Source organism: Bos indicus x Bos taurus, chromosome 9, assembly GCF_003369695.1.
Source record: "Bos indicus x Bos taurus breed Angus x Brahman F1 hybrid chromosome 9, Bos_hybrid_MaternalHap_v2.0, whole genome shotgun sequence".
Lineage (NCBI taxonomy): Eukaryota > Metazoa > Chordata > Mammalia > Artiodactyla > Bovidae > Bos > Bos indicus x Bos taurus.
The window spans coordinates 85,175,307-85,184,525 of NC_040084.1; the positions used below are offsets into that span (position 1 = coordinate 85,175,307).

Here is a 9,219-nt window from a genome sequence, read left to right on the forward strand (position 1 = left end):
TGATTTTGGAGCCCAGAAAAATATAGTCAGCCACTGATTCCACTGTTTCTCCATCTATTTGCCATGAAGTGATGGGACTGGATGTCATGATCTTAGTATTCTGAATGTTGAGCTTTAAGCCAACTTTTTATTTCCTGGTATAAAACAATGTAAAAAGATCACCCTAAAATAAATGCATTTTTATGTTATCAAATAAGAGCTCACATATGAAAGTATATTAATATTAAACAGGATTTTATGGTAACCAAAATTCATAACTCTTCTTTTTTGGCACTTCTAGAAATAGCCTCTTTGGGATCTCAAATGTGAGATTACATTGGTGAAATTGTCTGATTTTGTATTTTTACCCAAAGATGGTATATATTCTCTCGACTGAAGCTTTTTGGAGGGGTGACAGTTTTCAGTCTGATTTAAAGTTAAACTACTGATGAAAAACTGTTCATTGCACTGGCTGTTTTGACTATTAGTCTTAGCTTAAAAGGTTGTATCTGAAAGCACACTAAATATAGGCTTAAGGATACCAATAGACGTATGGATGAGGGAAGAAGTTACTGCAAGTCCCAACATATTTTGAAATGATTTCCCTTTACAAACTGATCTTATTTACAGGTACTTGGAAGAAGAAATCATCCACTTAGTAGGATCATAAGGAAAAGGGTCATAATTTTAGAAGTAACATCAATATTTCTTGAAATATGGAGCAATAAATTCAGAGACAGAGTGTCTTCCACAGTTTATCCCATTCTTCAAGCTCAGGTTGGGATTTGAAGGCCTGAGTTTACCTGGGCCCTCAGGAGTATCATTTCAAAATGGATTCGTGTAGGTGAAGAAGGACTGGTGGGTGTGGGGCTATCCCAAATGAAAACACTTCTTTGGTGTTTTATAACTATTCTTTGAGTTGTAAGACATTAATAACTCTTTACCAACTAAAACTCTTAATAGAACTTGCAAAACACCTGAATATTCCTTTAAAAAGCCCATTATACAGTCCGGAGTTATTCTGAAGCTAAAAGATTTTGTTACCTACCATAGAAGCCACTGAAGTGAAAACTTAAGTAGAAGGTTGTTTACTGGGCACTTATAAAATGAACTTAAAGTTAAGCTGAACAATATCTTTTCCTCCTCCTTCTGTCTCCTTGTAATGGCATTTTTCACTCAACATTTATTGGTAGTGTATAAGTCATCGTTTGAAAGAAGACCCAAGGTCTTACCTTTCACTACTGACCTGTCGCTGTACTTCTGAACTGCCAACCACACTTCACTCTCCCCCCCACCATCACCCACCACCCCAGCTATTCGGTTTTATCTGTCACTGAAGTTATCTGTGTTTGCAATGTGACAAAGGAGCTGCTTCTTGTTTCTTTTCAGTGTTCCACTTTGATTTCTTCCCCCCTTAAAGGTGATTATACAGAAACCTGCTACTCAAGAGCATAAATATCATCTTCCTCTACACGAATCTTGAATCTTGAGTCACTGGAATTCCACAGGCCAGGGGAATGTCCCACTTGCCTTTCATGCACAAGGACTTGGTTAAAAATGTCAATTTCACTGTTTGAGAATTCTTAAGAGAAAACCTCATTCCTAAGTGTACTTGAAGTGGATATAATTAGCTTTAACAACCTTTTCATATTTTCCTTTAAGAGGATTCTAAAAATCAAAATTCACTTGGTGAACCTATGATCTCTGAATGAGGCTCCACATAGAACACTCCAGAGGATGTCAAAAATGAGATGTCTGTTTCAGGCAGTGGTTTTGGAATATCCCAGAACGCCATAACCTTCACAGACCCCAGGAATGTAAAGAACAATACCATACATTTTATGAAACCTGTTACATCAGAGAAGTGTGAAGGAATCCTGTTACAGCAGAAGAAAGCCTAAAGTCCATCTTTACTTTATTAAATCCCTTTATTTTGATGTGTAAATACATATTTTTATAATTTTTATAAAGTGAGATCAAAGTGTCCTGGCAAGAAAGATGGATATCTTATGAACAGTACTGCATCCCACGTATGTTCAGTCATAATATTTGAAAGGTCTGAATCATAGGATATTGAGTGTTCTTATGTCATTGCCCGTTCCCCATGGTTGATAATATATAGTAAACAAAATAAGCAGATATTTCCAGATAAAAGCATCCTGAGGCAGATGACTTTAAAATAGGTTTCTTTATTGCAGGAATTCTTTCAGAGTCTTTACTATGCGAATATGCGTTATAAATCTCCACTATGGGAATAAAATATATTGCTTTCTAAACTTGTTTCACCAGGAACTGTTTTCTGCGGGGCATCTTTCAGTGTCCCATATATCATACGCTCTTATTTTAGAAAGAATTGAAGGTGAGACTCCATGGTAAGTATGTGGAGACTTCTTTACATAGAATATTGAGTGTCACTGTATGTTATTGCGGAGAAGGCAATGGCACCCCACTCCAGTACTCTTACCTGGAAAATCCCATGAATGGAGAAGCCTGGTAGGCTTCAGTCCATGGGGTCGAGAAGAGTCGGACACGACTGGGTGACTTCACTTTCACTTTTCACTTTCCTGCATTGGAGAAGGAAATGGCAACCCACTCCAGTGTTCTTGCCTGGAGAATCCCAGGGATGGGGGAGCCTGGTGGCTGCCATCTATGGGGTCACACAGAGTCGGACACGACTGAAGTGACTTAGCAGAAGCAGCAGCAGTACGTTATTGACACAGACCCTGATTTGTGTGCCTGTATATGTGTATGTGTGTATATATGTTGTGGGGGGATGGGCAGGAGAGACAAAGACAGAGAAAAGGAGAGATAGAGCCGAGAGAAAGATGAAAGATTGTCTGAGAAGAGGTCACCGGATGGTTTGAAACTAGGATTTGCTTAACATTTCTGCTGCATGGATGTAATATATGTGTGCGTTTTGCCTCACTTATGCAACATTAAGTTCAGCTGTTTCACAATTCTAGAACCTGACATTCAATCATGGTTAGGTGAATTAGTAAGCATGTAAATGAATGCCTCGAAGATTCTCTTTTTGTGTATGTTTTCCTGATGGTTTTTGAAATGTCTTTGAATGAGGGTTTGTCTCATCCAGGGGACACCTGGATGTCACTTGAGGACAACTACTGTGGATATTTAAAGACTGAGCCTTCAGTGTCTATGTTAGGCAGTATTCTAAGGCAGAAGAACAAGGAGACTCTCTTTCCTTGTGTTTTGCCAAAACCTGCTTATTGTGAGTGCAGAGCCAGTTCTAAACAGACAGGTAAATATCTGATTGTCCATTCTGAGCACTGTTGTTGTTCAGTCCCTCAATCGTGTCTGACTATGTGTGACCCCATGGACTGCAGCATGCCTGCTTCCCTGCCCTTCGCTGTCTCCCAGAGTGTGCTCACACTCATGTCCATTGAATCAGTAATTCAATGCTTGCCATCCAAGCATCTCATCCTCTGTCATCCCATTCTCCTCCTGCCTTCAATCTTTCTAAGAACTATATAACCTATTGTTCTAATAAAAAACATTTCCCACGGCATATTTGAATTGTAGGTATAATATGATGATACATTTTAAAACTTTTTATTCAGTTGAGTTCTAGTAATTTTTTATTAAAATATTTAATAAAACTTTTATGCCTTTTGCTGTTGTTCAGTCACTGTCGTGTTCAACTCTTTGAGACCCCATGAACTGCAGCATGCCAGGCTTCCCTGTCCTTCACCATCTCCCAGAGCTTGGGAAAACTCATTTCCATTTAGTAATTGATGCCATCCAGCCATCTCACCCTCTGTCATCCCCTTCTCCTCCTGCCCTCAATCTTTCCTAGCATCAGGGTCTTTTCCAATGAGTTGGCTCTTCACATCAGGTAGCCAAAATATTGTAGCTTCAGCTTCAGCATCAGTCTTTCCAGTGAATATTCAGTTGATTTCTTTTAGATTTATGCCCTTAATAGCTATTAGAATAGTCAGGTTTTTATTTATATGATTATATGATTTTTAATGTTTTTAATACTTTTAGTGTATATTAGTAAGCTGGGATTTTTTTTCTAATAGACTACTTCTGAGAATGCACGAGTATAAGTGTGTATATACCTGCAGCCAGATATACATTTGTTCTCTGTTAATCAGTTTACAACTTGTCCACTACTCAGCAGAAATCAGTAGATTAGATCTAGTTTTCTTAAATAGCATTTCTGAGAAGTCTGAAACTTAATTTCATGGGAAGGACACATTTCCTCTGCTGTTATGATGAAAGCAATCATTCTCTAGACAGCTAAAAAGCGAAGACCACTGAAAAGTGCCTACAATGTAATGAAAAGTAAAACAGCAAGATGTAAAACTTCATGAGGAAAGACTTCATTCTATAATGGGTGCACAGAAAAAAAAAATAGTATGCCAGTATGTTAATGAGATTATCATTGGTGATGGGTCTGTGAACAGTTTTTATGATTATTTTCTTTGCACTTTTCCCTATATCCCAAATTTCTAAAACAAACTGTAAGTACTCAGAAAATAAATGTAATGAAAAAAATACTCAACTGTCTCTTTTTTCTACTCAGTTTCACTGTTCTCTTCCTCCAATCTGGCAAAAATATCAGTAAGCCCATTACATGTAATTAGAGGTACTTTTGCACTTCCGGAGAAGGCAATGGCACCCCACTCCAGTACTCTTGCCTGGAAAATCCCATGGACGGAGGAGCCTGGTAGGCTGCAGTCCATGGGGTCGCTAAGAATCGGACACGACTGAGCAACTTCACCTTCCCTTTCCACTTTCATGCATTGGAGAAGGAAATGGCAACCCACTCCAGTGTTCTTGCCTGGAGAATCCCAGGGACAGGGGAGCCTGGTGGGCTGCCGTCTATGGGGTCGCACAGAGTCAGACACGACTGAGGCGACTTAGCAGTAGCAGTAGTTTGCACCTCTACATGAGGTGAAGTGAAGTCGCTCAGTCGTGTCCGACTCTTTGCGACCCCATGGACTGTAGCCCACCAGGCTCCTCCATCCATGGGATTCTCCAGGCAAGAATACTGGAGTGGGTTGCCATTTCCTTGTCCAGGGGATCTTCCCGACCCAGGGATCGAACCCTGGTCTCCCGAAATGTGGGCAGATGCTTTAACCTCTGAGCCACCAGGGAATCACTTTAGCTAAAAGCACTTTAAAAGAGCACCAAATATTCTGTAGATTTACAAAGGGGGTGGATGTTAAGTAGCATTCCATCAATTTGACCCTATTGAGCTTATTTCCTATAAAAGCTTATGACTCCATTTTTGTTAAAATATATAATCCAGTGGAATGGGTAGCCATTCCCTTCTTCACAGGATCTTCCCAACCCAGGGATCAAACCCGGGTATCCCGCATTGGAGGCAGACTCTTTACCATCTGAGCCACCAGGAAAGCCCTGATATAATTCACACAGGGATGTAAAGAAGAAATTGAATTGTTTTTCAGTGTGAGAAAGTCTAATTGGAAAAGAGTTATATGGAAGGAATGCTAAAGGACAATGATTTTATAAATGCTAAGATTCAAGCTAGGATAACAAAAGATTTCTGAATATTTGTCCTGATAAGAGTGAACAAACTGCTGTTAGACTTTATGACAGTAAAAGAGTTTGCCAAATATTCCTAAAATATATATATCTCAAAATTTTAGTCAATTAACCATACTTTAACACATTCAGTGTTAAAAAGTTTTACTTTGCTCTGATGATATTTTTATATTTTGTATTCTCAAGTAGAGCAGTCTATGAATATACATATATAGAGAGAGACATCTTCAGACTTAAGGAAAAATCTCACATGCAACCTAGGAGATTTTCTCCACACTCCTAGGTGTGGAGATTTCTTTAAGCTTTAGAAATAATATGTAAACTGCTATTTAAAGAAGTTCATGATAAGGCCAGTGAATTTTTGATGGGAGGGAATGATTTGCATTTTTAAAAAAAGAATATTAAGTTTTCCCCTAGCTGACCTGTTCTCTTCCCTCTCCCAACCACTTGCTATCGGGAGACACAAGCAGCAGAGGCCCTCTTTTCATTGCCCATCAGGTACGTGTGTGCCATAGAGTTTTTAATAATAGTGTCATGGAGATTACAGCTGTAAGGTACATTGGATCCCTAATGCCAAAGCAAGATTCATTCATATAGTTTGTTTCTAAGTTAATGCTTAAACGATCTCAGTGTTGAACTTTCATTGGGTCCTCTGACATCCAGCCTTGGTAGGGCATTTCCCCATCATTCAACTGAAGATACTGTTCACTGAGTATTTGGTGTTCCTCATATTGCTGAAAAATAATCAGGACAGTCTCATCCTATCAAGCTTAGAATAAGAATATAAAAATATTCTTCATTACTGCCAGTGCCTTCATTATTCCAGATTTACATATTATTGTCTTTAGCGCAAATTCTTTAAATTAGATGTAGCAAGAAGGTTGGAGGAAATGTGAATCACATATCTTTTATAAGATGTTGACTAAAGCTAGAAATGACTAGGAAATTTATTTTGGAACAGATTGATTTTTATTTACAGTTGCGTGCTTGTGTGCTAAGTTGCTTTAGTCATCTATCTGACTCTTTCCGACCCTATGGACTATAGGCCACTAGGCTTCTCTGACCATGAGATTCTCCAGGCAAGAATACTGGAGTCAGTTACCATGCCCTCCTCCTGGGGATCTTCCTAACCCAGGGCTCTAATTGCTTCTTATATGTCTCCTACTTTGGCAGGTGAGTTCTTTGCACTAGCTCCACCTGGGAAGCTTGCATTTTTACAGTTATTAGAAGCTAAATGACTATTGGGAAGATGAATGTAAATATGCAGAGAAAATTCCTTCTACTGAAGCATGCTTGTGAATTCTTTCAGATGGCTTCTTGGGTTATATAAATTTAGTTTGAGGTCATTATATGGATAATTTGTTACTAAGTAAAGTAGTTTGTCAGGTTACGAGACATTAATCTTCCAATAGGTCTTTAATTAGGACAGATGCACTAAATAATTCATAGCAAGACTTGGCCTGGAAACATTTATAATACTCAATTATACCATTTTACAGGCAATGGCAAATTGTTTTTGTGTAGTCTGGAAATCGTGGGACTTAATTAATTACCTTCAATGTTTTAGACATCTGCTCTGCCCTCTTTAAATGCATTAAATTGGCAACTCATGAAATGGCTAAAAATAGAGTTCAAATTCCCAGATGGTAAAGGGTGAAGATCAACTGTGATGGGGGAAAAAAAAAAACACTCTGTCATTCAGAGGAAATATGAAACCAAATTACATATCCAGCAACATTCTACTTAAAAGACTCTAAAGTATGTGACAGTTATTTTTAAAAGAATGAGAAATTTACACGATATTTAAAAGCATTTAACTTGCTGCTAAATACACTTCTTCCTGGTTTCCTAAGATAGGCTGCTGTAAACAAACTGGGAAGCCAAGCAGAGTCCTGATAGAAAACACCTATCAGTCTCTGTCATGTAAACACCTCTGAGTGAAATTTATTTCTGCACAAACAAATAACTTTGGCCCTATAAGTTGTATCAAAGACATGACAAAAAATAAGCACTCTGGAAGTATTCGCAGAGGCATTTTCATGTCGTAGATCTTAAAATGATGGAAAGGGGAATTAAGAGCTTATTCCATTTGTAATTAGATCACAGAAAACAGATGGTGATGGCTTTGGACTGAGTAGGAGGATGTGACCATTTAAGTAAACAAAGGAAAAAGGAATGTTCACTTCATTTTTCATCCTAGAAATTTCTGCAAGGGAAATGTGCGTGATCCTCTGCTTAAGAATAATATGTGAGTGAGTTGTAAAGGGAAAAAAAAAACATTCTGAAAGCTGTAAATCGGGGACAAATTTGCAGACAAAGGTATCCCCTCTTACAGTGATAGCCAGACACTGCACAGAGCAGCCTCTGAGCCTTGGAGCCCAGATTCCTGCAGCTTTCTAGTAAGGCATTTCTCCAAGGCTGTGCAATTTCTGCAGGGTTGTTGAGAGATTTTGGGTTCAAATGAATACAGACCCAAGTCCTGCCCCCAGGAGCAGCCATACTGGGTCAACACGTAGGATTGGGCTGGAGGCAGAAGCATTTCCCATCCCAGTAGGTCCTGAATAGATGGGTGTAGTGGAGATGACTACCTACATGTTCAGTGGGAGGACACAGCTTCGTCCCCAGATCACTCAGAGAGAATCTAGATGAACTTTCTATCCAGAAGAAACACAGTTGCAGGCCACTTACTGTAATTTAAGGTCTTCTAGAAGCCACATTTGAGAAAGTAAAAAGAAATAGATATAGTTAACTTCACCAGTGTATATGTGCTACTTTCCTGGAGGTTCAGTGGTCAAGAATCTGCCTGCCAATGCAGGAGAAGTGGGTTCAGTCTCTGGGTCAGGAAGATCCCCTGGAGAAGGCAATGGCAACCCACTCCAGTGTACTTGCCTGGGAAACCCCATGGACAGAGGAGCCTGGCAAGCTACAGTCCACGGGTGGCAAAAGAGTCAGAAATGACTTAGCAACTAAACAGCAACAATGTATTAATGTATTTAATGCAATATAGCCAAATTATTATCCTTTCTGCTTGTAATCAGCATAAGCATCATGAATGTGATATTTTGCATCCTTTTTAAAAAATACATTAAGCCTTACAATCCAGTGTACATTTTAGACTTAAAACATGTCTCAACTCGGACAAACCACCTTTCAGGTGCTCAGTGGCTCATTTGACTAGTGGCTCCCATACTGGACAGCAGAGCCCTGCATACTGAGCAAGGATAATGAACTACATTCCAGGTGTGATAGGGGTAGCAAGACAACACAAAAACCCCAGGGTATGTGGCACTCGTGGTGCCTGGAAGAAACAAACTAGGTATTCATTGTAAATGCCATTCCTTCTCCAGGGGATCTTCCTGACTCAGAGATCGAACCTGAGCTTCTTGTGTCTCCTGCACTGAGCGGATTCTTTTGTAGCTGAGCCACCGGGGTCCCACTTACCTGGCAAATACCAGCTTTGTATTCTGGAGGGACCCGCCTTTATTTTCATCCATGCCCAAGACTGTTACAGAAGCATTTTATTTTCCCTTTTCATCTTTTTGTTGTTATTGTTTTATGCTTAGTGTGTATATATGTATGTATGTATGTATGTATGTATACTGACATGGTGCTAGGATTTTTTTAATAATATTCCCTATAGTAAATAGTAAAGTTCTTGAGGATAGAGTCAGTGCCTTATGACACTTCCTGACACAAGAGGGATGGTCC

The 9,219-nt window shown here is 39.2% G+C and overlaps 1 pseudogene; it reads right to left on the reverse strand.

Annotated features, from left to right (window-relative positions):
• Window positions 1-9,005, reverse strand: part of LOC113898752 — a 160,549-nt pseudogene extending 151,544 nt beyond the window's left edge.
• Window positions 9,006-9,219: the final 214 nt, after the last annotated feature.